Source organism: Electrophorus electricus, chromosome 16 (genome assembly GCF_013358815.1).
Source record: "Electrophorus electricus isolate fEleEle1 chromosome 16, fEleEle1.pri, whole genome shotgun sequence".
Lineage (NCBI taxonomy): Eukaryota > Metazoa > Chordata > Actinopteri > Gymnotiformes > Gymnotidae > Electrophorus > Electrophorus electricus.
In genome coordinates, this window is record NC_049550.1 from 7,481,583 (window position 1) to 7,504,452 (window position 22,870).

Below are 22,870 nucleotides of genomic sequence, written 5' to 3' on the forward strand. Positions count from 1 at the left end.
CTTATGCAACTGTTTTTTTAACCAACAAAAGGCAAAAAGTAAAAGGCACTGACATGGTAGAATTTCATCCCCTCCCTCAGGTGGGATGGTGGGAGAAAAGGGGACTTGGTTTTGACATCACTCCTACAATAACAATCAATTTCAGCTCTGAATGTTCTTCATTTATGAATAGAAGAGGTGGGTTTAGCAGAGCCATATACCATTAATGTTGGACAGCTGAAATAATACATTTAGTCCATCCTTACATGAAGTTGTTAGCACACTTAAGTAATACATGCTGTCCCTTTTTTGGTAAGTGAGGACATGTTCCTTTGCATATGTTGCCACAGAAAGTGATCATTACTGCAAAGCACACATCATGTTTCTTGCTGAAACTTAATCAGCTGGCCCTTGTACCTGCCATATCTAAGTGTAAAAGCCACTAGCTGAAACACAGTGGTCTTCTAAAACAATTTACCCACACAATGTCGATTGGAAATAATTGGACAGTGACACAGGTTTTGCCTATGCACTCAGTTAGATGGCAATTAGATGGCTGCAGCACTTGAGCAAAAGGTAAAGTTTGAAGAGCTTTGTAAAGTTTCTGGTTTCATTTCTCAAATGATTATTGAGCTGATGTAAAGATAATGTAGAGAAATGTGTTTTTTTTCTTCTTGAAGTGGTGCATTGAAGTCTGCTGAAGAGAAACTCAGAAACTCAGTCGAGCCAAGTCGTGAAAGGAAAAAAACAAGGGTCAAACAGTCGGAGGCCAAACTGCAAGAGCATGAAGCGCAGAACCCACTGACACCCAGCCATGTGTCAAGGGGACGGTGTCAGAACCCATCACTGACTATGCCAAACGAGGAGAAACTGCCCCAGGAAAGAGGATGCGTGTTTGTAAGCTGAAACTCAGCAATAGCACTGAGGAGGCATACAACAGCGGACTCTGTCAGCTTGTGCTCACATGCTTTCTGGGCTACCTTTTGGAAAGCATTGCCAAATAACATTGTGGCGTAAAATGCACAAATGACACAATAAGCACAGCACCTGGAGTCTTAGGGAAAGAGCTAGGTGAGAACGACGACTTTGATAATGCTGTGGAGTTTGGCGGATAGCCGTAGGTATGGGGGACAAAATTAAAACATTCCTGCCATTGAGCTGGAATCTGAGTATCCCCACAGAGACTTTGATGAAATACATGTTAATGCAGTAGCTGTAGTGAAAGCGAGATGGAACTGTCTTCAACTTTTATGTGGACCTATATATTTTTACTGTGTGAGGGATAAATCTCATTTGGACTAGATGTTATTATTTGTTTACACTGTAACACCACCTTCTGGCATAGTGGTCTATGCTGTACTGACCAACTCAATCACTCACTTGCTTTTAGCTGACTGACAATTCTCCACAAACAAGCGCTATTAGAACTGAAGTAGTTTTTGTGTACATCATTTAAAAGGAGGAAACTCCCATGAACCCACACCCATTGGATCTCACAAATGCATATATGCTTCGAACTCATATACATTAAATAAATGGTCTGAAACATACCCTACTTAAGTGAATGCTATGTACATTCGATTATTTTACATTTGAGTGCCATTGCATTACAATGGCAAATGGGTATTGTTATGTGCTTTTTACATTAACACAAAGCAGCATTGCAAATGTTTAGGTCCAGATCCCAAATGAGTAGTCCACAGAAAAACTTGCAAGGAAAAACTCCATGGGTAAATTAAAGAAGAAACCTTGGGAGGACCAAGACTTAAGAGGGAACCCATTCTCTTTGGGTGGCCCTGGTTATAAACAGTCTGTGCTATACTTATATATATATAGTCCATGAGAGTTCCAAACAGCAAGTTCAGTAGCTTTCCAGATGGTTAGATGCATTTAGTTCAGTTCAGTGTATGTGTAGGAGTCTCAGCTTCTCCAGTGGGTATAGGACGGGTGAGCTGTTTCTGCATCTAAATGCAGAAATGTTCACTCAATCAGTGTGAAGATGACCACAAGCAGAGAAGCACCAGGGCAGCCATGTAAGAGGCAATTTGCTTTAATGGCTTTAATGGTTTAATGGTTTTAACCTGGATTATTTCTCAATGTTTTAGTCATGGCTGAGAGTCTGTCCATTCTGAAACTGGTTAACATGTGACCAGTGTTGTCCTAGTAAGGATACAAATTATTCAAAAGCACAAAAGAAACCATGTTTCTCATTAATTGATAAAGTGAATCCATATTGGCTTGTGTCTCCATTATTTCATCACATCATGCTCAATTGTGTTTGCCTAGTGTTTGTCTGTAATGAAGTTGCCAGATCTTAGCTGTGTTGGTTGCCTGTATTCTCACGTAAATGATTACAGGAGCTGGTATTAATGGGAGTCAAAGCCCAGGGGAATCAATACACTTGCCATTCACCAGTATGTCTAAATCTACTGAAAGGTCAAGCAGACAAGAATGTCGATTCCCCATCAAATGTGAACAGTGTGCTAGCATTAAATGTTCTCCAAAATAGAGATACATGTCACCCCTGGTTTAAGCATTTATAGCTTTATGGTACATAGTCTGCCTTTATCTTGCTGCTTTAGTGTACAGCCTTAATGCTGCAGTTTTTTTCTGTTGTGTATTGATTCAAATGGAGCACTAGGAAGGTGTTTGTTTAATCCCATCATGACCACTACTTCAGAGACTGCAATCCTGTTGGCTTGATTGTATTATAATGCAAACACTAAAACCTGCTTCTTGTTATTTTACTCTACAGTGCATAAGGAAATGCACATGGTGTTCGAAGCTGGTTTTCAAGCTCACTGGACTTGAAATGAAGCATATTTTTGAAGTTGGTCAAGATGGTTCATGAAGATGGCAAGCTTTAGTAATACTCAAATTCCAGTGCAATTTGCATCCATATTGGGTGAACCGTTCAGACATATTTAAGGACTATGAAGTGTGAGGACTTTGATGTGCAGTCCGCATATTGAAGGGGAACAAAAATAAGTAGACAGCTGGTTGCTCAGTGGTTTCTTGGCCATCTGTTTAAAGCTGCATTAGGCCATCCACATGAGAGCTAGCAAAAGTTTAAAAGTTTATTTTAGATGCCTCATTTGCTTCACCGAACGGAAGACCAAAGAGGTGACAGTGCTGGTAACATGATTCATCCTGAAGCTGGTGAATCAAAATACATCAGTCAGAAACACAGCCAATGAGGAAAAAACAGGAAATCAGTGAGACCTCAGAGGGTTTAACCACATGATGCCAACCACTGGCAAGCCTCTAGAAGAGAAAAGCCAGATTACAGTGAACTGCATGTAAAAACTGGTTAATTCTAGGCTGGATAAGACAATTACCAGAATGATGGAAGGAGGAAAAATCTGGAAGAAGTGCACACTGTCCACAGCATCAAAGCATACCATCTGTGCAGCATAGTAGTATAGCTATCAGTGGAACCTGTTCACTGATGTACCAATGGTCCAATCAAATCCATCCATTCAAAACTGACCAATTCTCAAACAAAAACAACAAGTTAATTGAAAATTATTTTAGGGGAAAATCAAGATTACATAGGTTTTTCACTAATCTCATATGTAGTTGGCCAGTCAAGTCAAGTTTTCAAATTCTATTTATTTAGTTTTTGCACTAAGGCTACACTAGATGGCAAAATGTATGTGGGCACCCCTCCTGATTATGGAGTCAATGTTTCAGCCACACTTGTTTCTAGCAGGTCTATAAATCAAGCATAAACCATATAAAGTCAGTTCATGAAATTTCTGCACTGATGGATCTGCTCCAGTCAGTTGTAAGTGCTATTATCATGAAATGGAAGTGTCTAGGAATAACAACTCTGTTCTGTGAGTTTGCAAGATGGACCGTGCCAACTTACAGAACAGGACCGCTGGGTCCTGAATCACGTAGCACATGAAAATCGCCTGTCTTCTGTAGCACCAGTCACTACAGAGTTCCAATCTGCCATTGGAAGCAACAATAGCACAAGAACTGTGCATTGGGAGCATCATGAAATGGATTTCCATGGCTAAGTAGCTGCATACATACCAAAGATCATTATGCACAATGCCAAGTGTTGGCTGAAGTGGTGTGAAGCATTGCACCACTAGACTCTGATGCAGTGGAACCGTGTTCTCTGGCATGATGAATGCATGCAGTCTGATGAATGCATGCAGTCTGGGTTTGGCTGTTTCCAGAAGAACGTTACCTACTGGAATGCACAGTGGCAACAGTAAAGTTAGGCAAAGGAGGAATAATAGCCTGGGGCTGTTACAGCATAGAAAGGCATTTTTAGGGAAGGCAGTTCAGGGAAGGCAATTTCTTGCTCCTGAATGACTGTGCCCCTATATCCAAAGCAATGTCCATAAAGACATGGATTTGAGTTTGGTGTGGTGGACCTACATTGGCCTGCACAGAACACTTGGGATGGATTGGAAGGACCTTTTTGACACAGGTGTTCTGGTACATCAGTGCCAGAATTTACAAATACTCTTTTGACTGAATGTGCACTAATTACTTCAGATATGCTCCAAAATCTTGTGGAATGCCTTCACTCAAGAACAGACAATAAAGGGTAAGGTAACTCCATGTTAATGCCCATGGTTTTGGAATGGAATGGCCAACAAGCTTGTATAGATATGATGGTCTGGTGTCCACATATTTGGCCATATGGTGGATGAGGCTAACCCTACTAACAACCAATAGAAACTTTTGATCACCAGTTAGCATCATGATGAAGGGTGCAATTGCTGTGCAATTCACCTAATATAAATGTAAATATTTTTTAAAATGTAGGTCACATTCCCCACTTTAACCTGTCATTGATTTCAAAGCCAATATGGTACACAAACCAAAGCAATAATTTGCATCAATGTCTAATGAATTATGGCCTGCATTGTCATTTCTTGAAATGGTATTGATCATTTATTTGTGCGTCTGAAGGGCTCAAGTGACATGTAAAATCTATTTGAAAGTTCTAGACATTTGAATAATTCAAGCCCACCAAAAGATTAGTCTTTTCTTCCAGCTTTAGCACTGTACTGTGTATAACACTGCGATTTATCGCAGTACCTCTGCAACATGAATATTATATCTACAGATAATGAGTTCTTTTGTTAAAAGGTGTTTGATGTTACATAGACATCACAGACAAACTCTTCAAATATTGAATCTACAGATTATACTTTCCATAAACAATGCAAAGTATGTGACAGGCAGTGGAGCATGTGGGTTAGGCCCTAATTCCTGGATTCCTAATTCCTGGATCTGAATGCTGTATAGGCAGAAATAAAATCCATCTCAATGTGAATTGCAGAATTGCTCTGAGACTACGAGGACACTTTACTCATATGAAAGATTAACATTAGTCTGACCACAGGAGTAGAGAACCAGATCCAACCTCAGTGGGTGACAGGTAGGGATGAACACCTTAGGACATAACCGGGGTCAAGGGAGAGTGAATGAGCTTAAAAGTGTCTACTAGAAAAGGGACAAAGAAAATATGTTACCGTTTGCTCTTTTATCTTGTTAACAGCTGTTGTTTCATGAGGGGGGCTTGAACTGATGCAACGGAACTGAATTTTTGGAGGGTCATATACACTTCACGCAAGTGTCACTTCAGTCATTTCAATACACTTTTTTTTTCTATTAAATAGACTGTTATAACAGTCTTTCAAATACGCAATCACCAGGGAAACAATTTATATTCTGCTTACCAAACCCAAACTATTAATGCACACATGCATTTTAAGTCTACTGAAAAAATCCCAAGGTGTTTCACAAAAAAAACAAAAAAAACAAAAACAAAACAAAAACAAAAAAACATCCCCCCCCACCCCATGGGCAAGAAGATTATACAATTAGGTTTAGTGAAGTCAACAAAACACTGGCTGTCTTTGTTTACCGTTTGGTGTTTGGAGTCAGAAGATCCCTCTCAGGCTTTGAAATGGTAAACATGGAATGTACAACACAACTCCTAATCACATTTAGTTGAGAAAATGAGAAGAATGCTTTTGAACATGAGAGGTATTTCAGGCTACATGTAAAGAAATAAGCTCTTTAAGCAGTCCATGACACTGACAGTCAAGCTTTTTTAGGAAAGGTAGTGGTTTTGGAGAAATGAAAGAGCTTTTCCTGTTTGTCAGGTTTGGGGGTGGGGTGGAGGGTGGGGGGGGGGGGGGGGGGGGCTTTGCATTAGTTTACCCACCAGCTTTAGAGGGTCTGATCTGAAATATGCAAAAGAGCCCATCTGTGGTTGTTCATTTAGGACAAGCCATGGTTCACTTTGAAACAGGCCCTGGGTCTTCAGCTTCAATGAGCTTTTTAAACTCCAAGCTCATAATTCTCTGATGTTAAAAAAAGGCTCCCTGAGACTGATCTCTCTCTTTTCTTTTCTTTTTTTTTTCTGGCAAGACACCAGACTTTTACTTCTGTACTAGCCTATACCAGATATCACCGTGGGAGACCGCACAAAAATGTTAACGAGTGCGGCGCACTCTGTTTTAGAGGCGGCTGCCATGTGAATAAAATTTACTACGAGCACAGAAGGGACTCATAAATAAGCCCAAATTGTGTACGACAGGGAAAATATGGGGGCTTGCGAAAGTGTGAAAACACCCTAATTTAATCATGCAAATTCATCTGTCAGGGCATGGGCATGGGCAGACTGAGCCAGCGGCAGAACCAAAATGGCCGCACGGCGTGGCTGCTTGCGAAGCAGTTGGCAGTGGTAGAGGAGGCTAAGGATCTGTGTTGTAATGGAGGGCTCAGGCGTTAGTGTCGCTTGGACCACTGCCACTGCCGAGTGATGCCTTTTGCTATAGTAACGACTAATCTACTCTCATCAACATAAACCACAGCAGCAGCAGCAGCAGCAAAAATAAAATAAAATAAAAAATTGGGATATCATGAAGCTCTAACTCTGTTTAATAAAGTTGGTATGCAAAACACTTGGGGAGCATCAAAGCACTTGTAATCAGCAGACCAAACAGCCCTCTTGTTTTTCTTGGTGCTAAAAGCTGCCTCTTGCCAGAGCTAATCTTATCACCTATTGCCAGCGATCAGCGACTGGGATCCTGCAAACTGCCCTTCCCGTGACGCTGAGCATCAATCTGATCAGACCATGAAATTAATATGCAATCATGAATTATTCATTATTGGGAGGCTTTTTATTTGAAGCCTGCTTTCCGGGAATGGCAGTGTTGTTGACAGTGTGGGATGGTACGGAGCCGTGTTGAATCAAACGAACTGCGGCGGGGCAGGCATGAGCTTAATCATAAAAGCAGGCACGTGGCCCACGAGCCTGGCGTGGCTGCCCCCTAACCCCCCCCCCCAACCCCCGGGTGCTGCTATTACGTCTCCTTGGAAATGGGACAGGCCTCCTCTGTAATTTATATCACCCGGGGGCCCATCTGTTTGAGCTATGAAAGAGGTGGTGGTGGAAGGTGACAGATTGGCGGCGTGTCCGCTCCAACGCTGGAGAGTGGAGGGGCGAGGCCGAGAGGTGCTAGGGGAGTCTTCACGCTGCAGTGAAGCCTAAATGCAGCCATAATGCTTAATGCCTTTAATGGGTGGCTAGATGGAGCTCGGCTGCTGAGTTGCTGCTGAGGTAGTTACTCTCAATCCCCATCTGAATGGCAGAAATGGGCAACCTCACAAAAGAAAATAATAAAAAAGAACAAAGAACTAAAAGCAAATGGAAAAGCAAACACAAAATGAAAAATGCTACACGTGCATTACTTGCCTGCTAAAAAAAAAAAAAGCAATACTATGTGTCTGTCAGATAATAATCACTTTTTCCTATTTAGCTGAATATGCAAGTGTTAGACCGGCATGGCACTTTGTAGCTCATATGTTATTCATCACATGGGGATCTTTTAGATGAGGAATGATCAAACGGGAGAGACTGATGGCACAAATGCAGGCAGATGCAACAACAACAAAAACAACCAAAAAAAAAAAAAAAAACCCGCAAATGCAAATCGCTTTCCCATCTGCCGGTTGCGTTAGGGGGTAGCGTCATGACAGAGATGGCTGGTCCATAGATTAATCAGACTTTATCAGGCTCCATTATACACCTGGAGAAATGTGGAGTCTAATGGAGGCTGTGCAAGTCTGGAACTGGGGAGGTGTGGTGTGGAAATGCTACAGATTTGTTAGTCAATTCATGGCGTGAGAGGCATGGTTTCAAACACACTGACCTCACTTGGAATTTCAGAGTGGCCGAGGGGTCTTAACCGCTGCACTCCTAAACTCCCTGTGTGAGAGGATTCCATCGAAACAGCCCCAAATTCCCCACCACCAGAATCCTAAATTGAGCACCTCAAAAGTTTGAAAAACTCTTAGTCTGAAGATCATTTAATCAGACTTTTGCCATGTCTTGTATAAAAAGTTTAAGAAAACCACACCTGCTTTCCAGCCTCAATCTACTATAATGCAACATTCTGAAAGGATATTTGGTAATGATCTCCTTTCAATTTATGCCATGGATTTAATATTTCACTTAGATACAGTGTAGTCCTGTCACTCTGTACAGCTAATGATGTTAATTAAGTAGCTATGTTTACAGTTATCTGAAGCCTGCTTTCTGCTCCCCTCTCCACACACTGCACGCACACTGCGCAGTCCCCGCTCTCAGGAAGCCCATTCTAAGATAAAGCCCACAGTACATACTGATGTGCTCATTACAGTCGCCTGACTGGGACCTTCGCTCCTCAATATCTTCATCATTTGCGCTCTGGCTCACCTCGCTCTGAATCATTAATGCTTCCAACTGACAGAGTCTTTCAGCTCGGGTGGCGAACGATTGCCAGCATCCTCATTTTCCTTTCGTCTCGATTTTTATACCTCCTCTGATTTCCCTGGGTTGCCAGATGAACCCTGGGGTAGGGAAGGGGGGTGGGGGGTGAGGGGAGGAGAGGGGAAGAGGAGAAGAGGGGGTGGTTCAGGTTGTGAAAACATTCCAGCTGCTGCTCTTGCTGCCGCCAGCTGATTCTCTTCAGAGGATGAGGTAATTGGTCCCCCCCCCCCCCCCCGCCGTCTCCCCCGCTGGTCCTCCTTTTCTCACCCCACGCCACACTACACTAGTTCAGAGATTGCCTTGATCCACTGCAGATGCACTAAAAATAGCTGACAGAGGTTCGCAAGACACACTGCTCCAGCCGTCCCGAGTAAAAGGATTATGACAATTTCCGCTGGGGTCTTGGTGATAATTATCGCCACGCCACTCCGACAAGGACAAATAAAGCCGCCTTTATTTGCAAAGTAAGCCATGGTTACCATGGTCTCACTGGCTCAAAGCCGTGCCCCACACGGTCCTCTCTTCTTGTCACTGGCGTGACACATCTGCGCTGTCCCTGTGACCTTCTTCTCCATCTTAACGCCCACGGTGCTGATGTCTCCAGCATGAGAGGACCCTAGACTCGATTCTAGTGGCTGCAACCAGCCGTCTCCACGTCTCGTTTGAGGGCCACGCAGCAGTCAAGGTCGGAGGAAGTGGCATTTTCCGAGGGCTGGAAAGACGGCTGTGGATTAATAGCTCTCTGCTACATAATCCTGAAAGATGGGATGACTCCCCAGGGATTTGCAGTATATGCACTCTAGCAGCCAAAGCCAGGCCAGCAGGTGGATGGGTAACAGGCAGGAAGTTGCCCAAAGGACTGCAGCGATGAAGCGTTTCCCATTGGGGAACGCTGTGCTGCCCAGCTAAATCAGCAGAGTCAAAACAGTACTGCTAACACGTTCCATGAAGGTTCCCTTAATATTATTTATAGTACTAACATTTACAAACCATGAACCATCTGGGATATGAAGTCGGATTCTGCAAAAAGGCCACGCTTATTCACTAGGCCAACAGTCCAGTAATGGCCTTAATTGCTTTGTTAAGACTGCTGAAGTAATGATGCAGTTCATGACTTGTTAGTTTTCGCCAGTCCAGAGAACGTGGTTCAATCATTAAAACACAAACTTTATCCTAGGGATTAAAGCCAACTCTATAGCTGTACTCTCCAAATTGTCTTAAATTAAAATGCAAGCATGTAATTAAAAGGAGCGTGCAAACCGCACGACAAGAGACGCCATGCTAGTAATTTAAGGTAATGAAAGACACATTCAAACATCAAGTGTTGATGTTCCGGGTGATGCTAATCTCAGAGAGTGTGACTTCTGAATGCGTAATTCTAATGTTGAACCGATGTTTTCTAATTGTAATAGTGACATACGTTCAAAGGCACCGTGATGCGGTGCTTTTAATGTTCAGGGGCAAACGCAAGACAACAGAGTTGTAAAATGTATACTTTTGATGAAGCTGAAGACTATTACACAGGCGCCTTTAAGAGCACAAGATGGCGCCCACTCCTCTCATGAGTGGTGCGGATTTGTTGTTTCACCACTCAGAAGTACAACACTTGTACTTTGTGAAGAGTTTGATAATTACCCAGTAATTTACCTCTGGTGTACTAAAGCAGGCGAAAATAGAAAATGCTAACAAGAGATGTGCTGCTGTTCGCCAGAACTGGAGTTGGAGGGATCTTGATAAGAGAATCATAATGTCATAATGCATCTATACACTCTCTACATAATAATATACAGTATACACACATCACCTGCTTTATTAGAAATACTGGGCCTGCAACTACACTCACTGGCCACTTTGTTTGGAACACCTACCTTATTGGTGTACAGTTGGAGACCATGACATGGTGCAGACATGCAGAATGTTCCCGTCATCCTCCCCCCGCATTAATCACTACCCAGAGCATCGGTTTCTGACCACAGTACCCCATGGGACCTCATCTTACATGGCTGACTCTTGTGAAGTCAAAGCAGTGACTACCATGGTGATGGCTTGGTTGTTTCATGGCTTGTCACAGTGTCAGGCACAGCAGTGGCAGTACACATTAATGCCACTGCTGGCTGCCAATTAATATCCCACCAACATGGGACTGGCGGTTAGGAGCCAGTCATTGATTGGAGGATGGCTGACAAAGTCTTTGATCTTTCAAGGTCCTTGTAAGATATTTGTAAGAAATTAAATGTTTCTAATAACGTGGATGGTGAGCATATATACACATGACATACAGGAATAAATTATTTTGGCCTGAGGACTCAAACACTTCCACATATTCTATGCTGTTTGAGAAATCGGATTTATGCTTGGCAACAATCTCTCGGCGACAATCTTTTTTTCAGTTGGCAGATAAATCAATTATCTTTCAGGGTGAAAGAATGGAACACATGCGATCTGTTTTGTTTTGTTTTTGTTAGAGTGCTAACGGAAGACGCAGGTGATACAAGTCTATTTTCATCTGGACGATACATCATTTTGCAGCTGGGAAGGGGTTTTAATTAACCCGACCGACACATTCATTTATATCCATCATGGTATCTTTCCTGACTCATGAGAAAGTTGTTTGAAATAAAACAAAGCAACTGTAATGATCGGTTTCTCTGATGCCAGCCTGCTGCAGGGGGGTGCCAGTGATAAGACCTTCCCCTCCACACAACACTAATTAAACATGCTGTGAAAATGAACCTTTAAAATCACATTCAATGTGCCAAAGGCTCAGTGGAAAATCAGAAAATGAGTCTGGCCACAAGTCATTCCCTTTTTCTTTTTTTTTTAAACAGCCAAATTAAGCTCTCCTGCTCAATAAGACCACACACCCTCTCCGAATCAATAATGCCGTGCTCCAGAGACCAGTATGCTCAATAATGCCGGCTAATGCCATCTGACCTTTTTAACATTCCCAAAAAACAAAAAAATAAATAAAAATAAACACTGGTTGAAAGGCTACACAATCCTTATTCACTCCAAGACCAGCAGGGGGAGATAAGTGGACCACTTACTCAGTCAGCCAATCACAGGGAACATTTGTTTTGCCAATTCTGCCTCCAGTAGCTGTCGCAGCTTTTCTGCTCCATCAAATGTAGCTCATCCAGGCCCACGGCCAGGTATGAAAGACTCTGCAGCAATGACGCCAAGGCTCTGGGCCGGCACGGGGCCGACCGCAAGGGCCGCCCGGCAAAGGGGGACCCGCTCATAAGATTGATGACATGACTGTGTTTAATTACTTTAATTTGGGCTCCTGGCATGAGATGTGCTTCTGAAACTATACAGAGGCAGGATACACCAGCCAGGAATGGATTCAGACCTCATCCTTCTTCCCCATACATTTATGGAGCCAGGACAAAGTAATCTTCCAGCGGCCAGAGGGATGCTGATGTGGCAAAAATATTAATGAATGATATTATAATGATTATTATTATTATTTATTGATAATAGTGTTAACAACAACAACAACAATAATAAAAATAATAATAATAATAAACTATATGAACTTCTTTTTCTGTATGAGTCCCACACAATATTCAGAAGCTGAAGTTTGTAAGGGGGCACATGCCTTCAGCTACTCCTTTCTACTTAATATCACCCCATACATAAACATTCCAGGCTCTGCACTGGGTATTACATTTTGCTACCACTTCTTTTTTTTTGCTACAACCCGTATGACTTCTGGATATTGCTCCTAAACCAAGTCTAGGAGTTCTTGTGCTTCTATTAAAATCCAGTGAGCCTTCAGATTCTGTCAAAGACATGGTCTATACTCATGGAATTTATTTTAGGACCAGAAGTATGAATATGATTTGGGTGTTATTTCTGATAAATATATCAAAGGGTTGAAAGATCAACAGTTTGCAGGCACGAAGTGTAATGGAATGTTAACATAACCTTGCTGCCAAATTATGTAATTAGTGGAAGCCCTCTGGGAGGATTGTCTCTAAAAGGGAAAGAAGCAACAATCCAACAGCCAAGAGAGAGAGAGAGAGAGAGAGAGAGAGAGAGAGAGAGAGAGAGAGAACACAGGCAGGCACCCATCTGGAGGCTGGTAATTGGCGAGCTGAGTTCGGCTGAGGTGAAAGATCCTGAGGTTACTCAGTCAGGCCTGAGGCCACACACACACACACAAACACACACGCATATCCACATTCTCCCAGTGCTGTGCCAGTGTTCATCCGGTGCTTGAAGTCCATTTGGAAAGCTGTAACCTTGAAAGTTCCAGTAATTACTCTTTTGGCCACAGGTTATCATTGTCCAACTATCACCCTACAGTGCACCAGCACTTCAGAGCACAGGAACATGCACACAGTGGGAGAAATATACTTTGACTGGGACTGTCATGTAGTTTCAGTTTATGTGTCTGTAAATTACTACTGGTGTTAAAGCGCAGTCTATGAGGTATCATTTGAAAGAATTTTAACATAGAAATCACAGCACGTTTTATAATAAGTCTACCTTCTTCAGGGATTCCTAATGTTTTTGGCAGGCACACTCAAAGCTGTTTATCAGGCAAGCATCCTCAGGTGTCTACACTGGCAGTTATAAAGCATGTATAAGTCTTTATATAATATATAATAGGAGATAAATGAGGTTTTATGCAAGGAATGCATCATGGGAATGAAAAAAATACATAATACATTAACTCTGTGAGGACAAACATTAGCTTCGATGTTCTGTTGTTGGGCTTCAAAAGAGTTCTAGTCTGAAGCCAAAACTTTATTATTAAAAAAAACAACAAACATAACAAAAAGGTAGCAAAGGTAACATCCAAGTATATTTGTAGCAGTGCATATCTAATGAAATATTTAATTCAGTCTTCCGCATGGTGAACGCATCTGGAGACAAACGAGCCTTGAGTCATGAGTCATGTATGCAAAAGAGCTCGGAGCCACTGACCAAGCCAGTGAGTATGACACAGCGAATTATGCTGCATGCCTCTGTGTCACCTCTAAATCGGATAAACTTCAGAGATTAGCAGGGAGATATTATGATAAACAGGACATGGAGTGCGAGTTCAGATTTTACTTTTTTCCCAAGGTCTTTTCAAACTCGACTCGGCACTGGGGGAGTGGACAGCAGTAACTGACAGCTGCTTTAGGCCTTCAGCTCTGCATCCACAGGCCGGGTGCGTCCTCACCTGCATTCAGCTCTGTCTTCAGGCAGATGCTGTCTGGAAGTCCATTACATGTAAAGGTGCCACAGAGTGAATGCAGGTATTCTAAGTATAGGTCTGGATGAACCTGACCGTCTTCTGGAACCTTCTAGTTTCTCACAGTGGCATAGAGAGGTTTACATAGTGACATTTGCATCAGTAGAACATAAGTCTAGAGAAATGTTCTTGGATTTCTTTTTAAGATCTTGCAACAAAATACCAACATTACACCAAAATGCCAGTCCCTCACTCCATAGAGAAAAAATAGCAGGTCGTTTAGGAGTGGTAAGTTAGTTAATTGTATTAATTACCTTAAGTACATTTTGAAGTCTAATAGTGAATAGATGACACAGTACATTACCCTAAACATGCACACACACACACACAGATACACACACACACACACACACACGCACTGAGAGAGACAGAGGAGCTGAATCCAATTCTAGCCTGAAGGGAATGCTTACGTCGGGTTGCCACTTTGAAACATCACAGCTGTCTGATCAGACAACATCACAATTTAATCTACTTCTGAATCGACTTCTCTCACATCATACACCTATATATGCAGGTTGTGCCATATGTGTGTATTTCTCATCTGTACAATCGAATTGCTCACTGGAACATAGCCTCACAGCCCTTCGTATATCTAAAGACTACCAATTTGTGGAGGTGAGACACTTCCGTAATGCGGTATACCTGGTCCTTATGCTCAGTCTCAGTGCAGTGTAACATGTATGCTTTGTGTACAGAGCCTTCCAGCAGACTTAGATTTGGTTATTTTGTGGCGATGCGGCCAGCGACAGCACACCCAAAGACTGCAGAGACTGAAGTTATTACACAAAGCCAAATTAGATGAAAGTGTTGACGTGTTCTGTCGACGTTAATATTGCGGTGGGAGTTGGGAGGGACCTTGTCATCTGAGTCGTAATGAATGGAGACTTGGAAAGCTGAACTGATGGTAATGGGGACTCAGGAGTGTGCAGCTTTCTTGTAGATGTTCTGTGTGTGCAATGCTGGAGGGGCAAAAAGAACTGTGGTTGTTAAAGTAAATGGTTCTTGGCACATTCGCTCAGGGCTCTGATGTGCAACCTGTTTTAAAATTCGGTTTATAGTACAATTATGAGGGAGTAAATAAGCAGTCGGGTGGCGTATGAAACCTGAATGAAGAAGAGTTTGGAGTCACTCACTGCTGCAGTGTGAACTGAAATAATAGCACTGTGGGCAAATTAGTTTCAAAGCTGTGCTATAGTGGTTAAGGACTTGTGGGTTTCATTTAAAGCTGCTTTAATCGGATCGGGCGTAACAAGGAACAACGACGGGGGGTCGTTTTCGTAAATGTAGCATAACAAAATGTTTACTGGCTTATGCAAATGCTGGCTAGCTCAAACCGCAGGGGGGAAAGACCTGTGGGGGCAGAAGCGTGGGGGGTAGTGGTTGTGGCATCATGCAACTGATGCTTTTTGACCTGCTGCATGCGGCGTGCATAACCTGACTGTTCTGAAGAAGCGCACGGCCCAATCTCGTTTCGCCTGGATTTCATTTGGCTGGCGGAGTGAGAAAGAGCCTCCCAGTGCCCGGCCACAGTCTAGCAGACAGGTGCGGAGGCTGACGCTTTCTGCTTTTTTTGTTGTTGTTATTTTTCATGCACCAGTTGCCGGCCCAACGAAATGCAACTGGAGTCAACGGAATCAGGGCAACACGTGAAGCGGGCACCCCCTGGGGAAGCGATCCGCCCGCCATCTGGATGAAAAGAGGCAGTGCGGGGGTCACTCGCAAAAGATTTATGCCCCTACAGATGCTGCGTTCAGCACCCCATTTCAGCCCAGTAGTTTCAGTGCGGCGGAACCTGAGCAGCCCTTCCTCCAGAACCCACCCCCGCACCACTGTGCTAAAGAGCAAAACTCTGAAAATCTTGGGAGCTTCTGTTTAACCACAGGGAGAGGGGATGTGTTCAATGATCATTAAAGCTTTTTATATAGCAGTTTTGTGAAGAAGAGGCAGTAAGGGGAGAGAGAAAGCAAACCCGTGGAGAGACAGAGGAGTTTTGTCGGTGCCACTCCCACGGATGCAGATCTGCTGTCGTCCCACTCCATCCCAGATCTAAATAATCTAACCAAATTCATCTTTTTATGGTGAAGGCTGAAAAATGCTGTCAAATCATCCCATCTGAAAGATTTTAATCTTCATCCATTTTGCCAACAATAGCTGCTCAGTTTTATTTGAATCACATGGGACTAGGAGAAAGTGAGGCGATGCAAAATCTCCCAGGAAGATGTTAAAAAGAGAAGACCCATTCATCTAATCCCACATGCAGTCAGAGCTGAAGCACATGAACATGCTGGATATTTTATTGAACAATAGTTGCTATGCTATATTAGCAAGCCATATCCTACTATACTATACTAATAACAAACAAAAATCTAATTTGTTAATATTTTCACCATATGAATGCTCATAGAGAAAATGATGCAACTGACCACACCTTCTTGGCCTATTTGAGTGTTTGTAGCACATGGTCCCCTGATGAAGGGTTTATAGTTGGAAACTTAACTAAAACATTACATTACCTTTTTGTAACATCTGTTCCAGTAATATTCATGATGTAAAAGAGCAGGTGAAGGGGGTGGGGTGGGGAATTGTGTGGAATATAGAACTGCAGGAAAAAAAAGAATATGGACTTGAGAATGTTCATATTCGTATTAATCCTGACATCTATGATGCCCACACACAAGGGTCTCGGCCCATTCACAACTAATCAGCAGCAGCTATGAGTGTCCTTAATCAGATCTACAAAGCCGAATCAATTGTTGAGAATTTGATAATGAATGCATATATTAACCAGCATCCCCTTCCACCACCACACTAGTTCCAAACTCCTTCTTTCATTAAGAAACAGATCAATCTTCAATCACAGCCACCCAATCGCATCATACACCTTCGGAATTAATTGGCCCGAGTGTCTCTTAAAGCCTGGCCTCTTGGTCCGGAATAGGTCAAGTCAGCTCCATGTGGCAGGCTGGCAGGGAGCTGGTCTTAAACTGTCAAAGTGTCCTTGTCCCCACCAAGTGAAGCCTTAAGCTTGGGAGGGATCAAGGAGTGTGCACATGCATGAATCAAAGAACTGGGCAAATACGGGATGCACCACAAGGGTCTTAAATAAGTGATGGGGCGAAAGGGGGGGAGGGTGCATATGCTAGTTTTTCTTCCCCCATTCACTTTTTCCACTTTGCATTTCAAGGACCTAAACACCAGCACATGTGTCATACCAACAAAGCCCTCTGAACAACTGAAAAATGTTTCTTGATTTAAGCGGAGGTGGGACAGCACTGGGGCAGTCATGCAAGCAGTCAAAGCGAAACTTCAAGATCAAAGGGAATTTTCCTGTGTAAACTCTCATGTGCTTTATATGTGGATCGGGAAGGCTGTTAAAAATAACACGCATGCGTCCGTTTAACGTGGGATTTATGCCAGTGCACTTCCAAAAGCTGGTTTAACTAATGCTAAGATAACGAGTATGGACAAGTGTTTTGCCTAACAGAATAATTATACATGAGTAAAGTAGCTTTATTGTAATAGACCCCTTGACTACAGACTCCAGAGACAATTCCCAAAAGAGAGAAGCTCTTAAACTGCTAAAAGGCAACATACAAAAATGATTAATGCCAGCATTTGACCTGTTCACTCATAGTATGCAAATAGTCTATCCTTAAAGCAGGCTTTGCATGAGCATACTCAAGAGTAATCTAACACTGGAGGTGATGGATGGATGAATGGATGGATGGATGGATGGATGGAAAATTGGTCGGATGGACTGATGCATGGATGAATGATTTGGAGGAGCAAACTTAGCAAGTGTTTTTGGTTAACTAGCCTGACAGGAGATATTCTTACCATCAGCTGGATTTGAAGTCCTCTAGAATCCTCAAAATATTTTAAATATATAGCAGATGGAAGCTTATCCTATATAGCCTTTATATTGGTCATATCATGCTTGGTGTCCAATGGTAACATTTTCTGTCCTGAACATGTCTGCAAAGCCTATTCCATATATGGCTCAGTCAAAATAAAGCTACATTTGTGACAGGAGCACACTATGAAAAAGAATCAGCACTTAGCCAATTTAGACACAGCCACGAACCCATTAATTTTTTTGGTTAATTAATTTAGCTCCATGTTTAATAGACTGGTGTTGAACAGTATATTGACAAACTCTGAAAATCACTACAAAATCCTGCATCATCACTGTTGATCGATAAAGTTCACTTAACACCCACCAAACAGTTGAAATCTTTGATAAGTGAATCAGCAAAAAAATGTAAAAAGTGGTCAAAAAGAGGTATTCACTCATCTTATGGATTCTCGAGAGCTTCAAGAGTGCTATGGGCTGTCATTAGAATAACCATTGATTTCAATTAGCGTGGGACCGCAACTAAACAATTATTGTCAGTCAACCATCAGAGTTAGAGCTATTGATTCAGAGTCTTGTTCCATTCCCTTTGTACGCTCCGGGTGCACCGTTGGCAGGCTGGGATCTGATTAGCGGCCTTCTCCTGTGAATTTGCCACACCCGCACGGGCGGATAAACGTCCATAAAGGTTGCTAATAAGGTTACACATGCAGCGTGCGCATAGAGGCAGCTTGGAAAGGTCAGATTTGAACGCGGCGGATGGTGAGCTGGAATGACGACGTTGCATAACGTCAGTGAGGGGTAGAAGGAGAGGAGGAGGGGTCCAAAGAGAGAGAGAGAGAGAGAGAGAGAGAGAGAGAAAGAGAGAGAGAGAGAGAAGAGTAAAGGAGCAAGCGGCCAAGAGGCAATGTCTGAAAGACAGGAAGGAGAAGGCATGAGTCTTTCTATATGATAAGTTTGCAATCTGATTTGAGGGGTGATGTTGAATGGAGTGATGCAACACAACACTAATACTATCCCCGCAACCAGCTGTTTCACCTAGTTAGCTGCTCTCATGTACTGCACAATAAATACTGCATATGTGTTGAGTTGTTAAATATTCAGCCTACAATCCTGTGTACAGAAAGATTTCCAGCTCATTTCAGTTTCCCTCAATCACTGAATCATTTAATCTTCATTGTGGTTATGTATGTCAAAAATAATGCAAAGAAGAATGGTACAAACATTTATTCTCTATCCTATTTGACATTTTTTAAAACAAGACTTTCCTGCCAAACTCACATATTGTCTATGCTGCCTTCTTGCTGAAATGTTGATCTTCGGTCTCAGACTTGTCGATGTTTTAACTAAATTGTGTTTCACCGTAAATGCACTTGAAAGACGGAGCACAGGGCGTGCCTTTTGACATTATCCCCTAGATTTGTGTCACTTCAAACCTAGCCTTGTGATTGAGACACAGAGAGCCAATTAATGGATTTAATGCCCATTACTTGAACTGCTTGGAAGTTATGAACTTTTTGGAAACTTCGAAATTAGTTTATTGATTGCTCCTTCTCCTCCATTGTCCCCTCTTGCAACAAAATAAGCCCAATTGCAGGAGGGGTCTCTCTCTGTCTTTCTGTCTCCCTGAAGGATATAAGCTGGTGCACTAATACTACTCATATATAAGTGATTTTCTCCTTTTTTCCATATGCTATCCAAATGCCACACTAAAACACTGTGTGAGTTCATCAACGTTAACACATTATCATCATGGAGTTATTGTCTAGGCTCAGTCCAGAAAGTTTTGCATCCTCCCAGCCCCCTTTTCCAAACAAACTTGTAGGGCAAACAGATCTGCCACAGTCAACGTCATCTTCCTCCATCTCCAGCCGACTGTGATCAGCACAAAACACAGGCTTTAATTACATCCCGGCTAATCAGCTGCATCTTAAAATGTAGAATGTATCCAGCTTTAACATTCAAGTCTTGGAAAAAACAAGTCCTGCATATTTAAAGCACATGCTGGTTGGTTACCGGGTATTATTCTGCTTCAGATGTAATCCTCATTTTTCCCCCCTTTCTTTTGTAGTCATAGTTCATCATATTTGATGAAGTAGGAAAACAACTTCTAAGTGCCATGTGCCAAAAATGAAGGTGTGAACCCTGTGGCATCCCTAACCACAAGGACCTGAATGTTACCATAAAAAATAAAAAACAGCCTATTTCAATTGCTGGTGAAATTGCTCGCTCGACCTCTACAAGTTCATGGTATGCTAGAAATGCTTGCTATTTTTACAAGGAAGCAGCCCTATCTCTGTGAATCCAGTTGGTGTTATTAACTGGCTTTGGAGTGAAGGAGCATGTTGAAAGGACCTAACCTAAAGCTAAAGCAAGTCATTTTTTTCCTCTCAAGGATTTTCGAATTTAAAGTTCGTTAAAAAGGTTGCTGTGTTGCTGTTGCAGACTAAACGTGTGTCGATTCATAGCTACAGCAGCTGACGTGACCTCTGTGGTGCTTCTCTTGAACCAGCACACTGACGAGAGGTGATTGATTCAAGTGTAGCAGATACACATCATGTTTCATTCGTATCCTCGTGCGCTGGCATGAAAACATCTTCATTTTTCTGCCTCTAGAATGCTCAGAGAAGCCACTGTCAGATGTGTAAAAAAGCGGCACCTCCCACTCCGGCCAGCAAACTGTTAAATGAGAATTAGACACCCCCCCTCCATGTGCTAATTTGGACTAATTGTTCTTTGTTAGGATTGGAGGATAGCCTCGTCAGAATCGATAATGAGGTCTTCAGCAGATCAGCCCAGCCTCAGCAGGAGGGACAGAAGCAGTAATGGGAAACAGCCAAACTGCGAGTCTGCACTGGACTGGGCTAACAGCGCAGTGGGCAGTGATGCTACTGTGCACCACAGGTGGCTGACTCTGACTCATCCATGACAGGACCAAGAGAAAGTCGCCATCTACCTATGGAGCATGAGTAGAATATATACATAGAAATGTTTTCTTCTTTATCCAAAGCTAAGTAGACCAAAGTCAGCTCTGAAGTTAGAATCTGTAGAATCTACAAGTTTTTAATCTGTCCATAGTACTTTTTGTACAAGTTTCCCAGAAACAACATTAGCCGTTTTTACCTGTGGGCATTTTTTGAAAGTATGTGGAATGTGCTGACAAGAGACAAGCTTTGGTGTGCTGCCGAGGGAAGGCTCCCTGTAATAGCTTCAGTCTAACAGTACGTAGGTCCAGTGGAATACTACTCTCATCCGGGTTTCATCCTGATACGGTAGTCCCTGGAGTCACTGCTGACTGAGAGAGTAAAGAAGAAAAAAAACAAGGAAGCAAAAATGAAGGCTAATGATGGCAAGAGACATTAGATGGAGAGACCGAGGTAGACGTGCGGAAAAAGCAGAGAAAGGAATAGGTATGGTGGCCATAAGCGAGGTGCAAAAGCGAGAGAGGAAGGAGGTGAGCTGTGGTGGTTAGCACTCAGTGAAATAGATTACAGGTCTACAATCCCGTTTCCTAAGAAGGCTGCAGTGCAAAAGCAATGCACTGCCAGATGGAGGTGTGTGAAAGTTAGATCTGGCGATAGGGCGTTTCCAAGCTTAATCCCAACACCAGAGTTTGTTTTAGTGATGGGACATCAAGTGATGTTTAATGTGCACTCTGCTGATAAATTATGAAGTAGGCTAAATAATGAGCTGTTGTACTCACTAAAGCTTTAGCTTGCAGGGCAATAAACTTTTCACAAGCTATAAAGTAACCTCAGTTGAAATACTTTAGGGTGGATGGATCGTTCTCTGTTGACTGTTCAAGGCCCAAGAAGAAGGTACTGAAACAACATCATGGCTGCTCCAGGGCACCAAGTTTGCAAACAGACACTGACAAATGGATATAGCACAGTCGTGCGACTGGGGTGTCAAGGTGGTTGTGGTTGATCGTTCTGTGCATAGCGGCTAAAGCAGAGCTCTAGGAAATGGGTGAAGGGGATGCAAAGAAATCTGACAAGGGCCTGAATCTGTGCACCAGGCCATGTCTGTAAGCTCTGGCTCTGGCAGCAAGTAGACATACATTCCAAGCCCGTGGTTGAGTCAGGCGTCCTGCTCTGCTCCTCTGCTCTCCACTTGGTGTTTCCTCAAAAGATGTTTTGATTCAAATTACTCCTGACACAAGGGTGTGGCGACATCTGCCTGCAGACTGCAGCTTGGCCTGCCCCTTTACTGACACAGAGCTCATCATTTTACAAAGTGCACACAGGATGCTGCTTGAGCCAGTATGATTTGTGCGCTGGGGATTGATGTGGCTCTGTGTCTGTCAAGGGGCAGGTTGACCAGCTGGTTTTTGCATAGTGGAAGAGGCACTGAAAGGGGAAAAGAGAGTGAGAAAGAAAGAGAGAGGTAGAGAGTGATAGATACACACACACACACACACACACACACACACACACACACACACACACACACACACACACACACACACACATATATATACACATGTGTGTGTGTGTGTGTATATATATATATATATATATATATATATATATATATATATATATATATATATGCTTGTGTGTATGTGTATATATATATATATATATATATATATATATATATATATATATATATGCTTGTGTGTGTGTGTGTGTGTGTGTGTGTGTATATATATATATATATATATATATATATATATATATATATATATATATATATATTTATATATATACACACACTGACTTAAATCTTGACATTTATAATGGCTAGATGACTGTGTCAGAGCATCTCCAAAAGCAGGCAGGTGCTGTGGCGTGTTCCCAGTATGCAGTGGTTAGTAATTAGCAAAAGTGGAGTGAGGAAGGACAACCACTGAACCAGGGAGAGATTCATGGGCACCTGAGGCTCATTGATGTGGAAGGGGAGCGAAGGCTGATCTGGTCTGGTCTGATGAATCTATGGGAGGACAGCAAGCCGGCAGAGGCTGTATGATGCTCTGGGCAATGGTCTGTGGGATGTG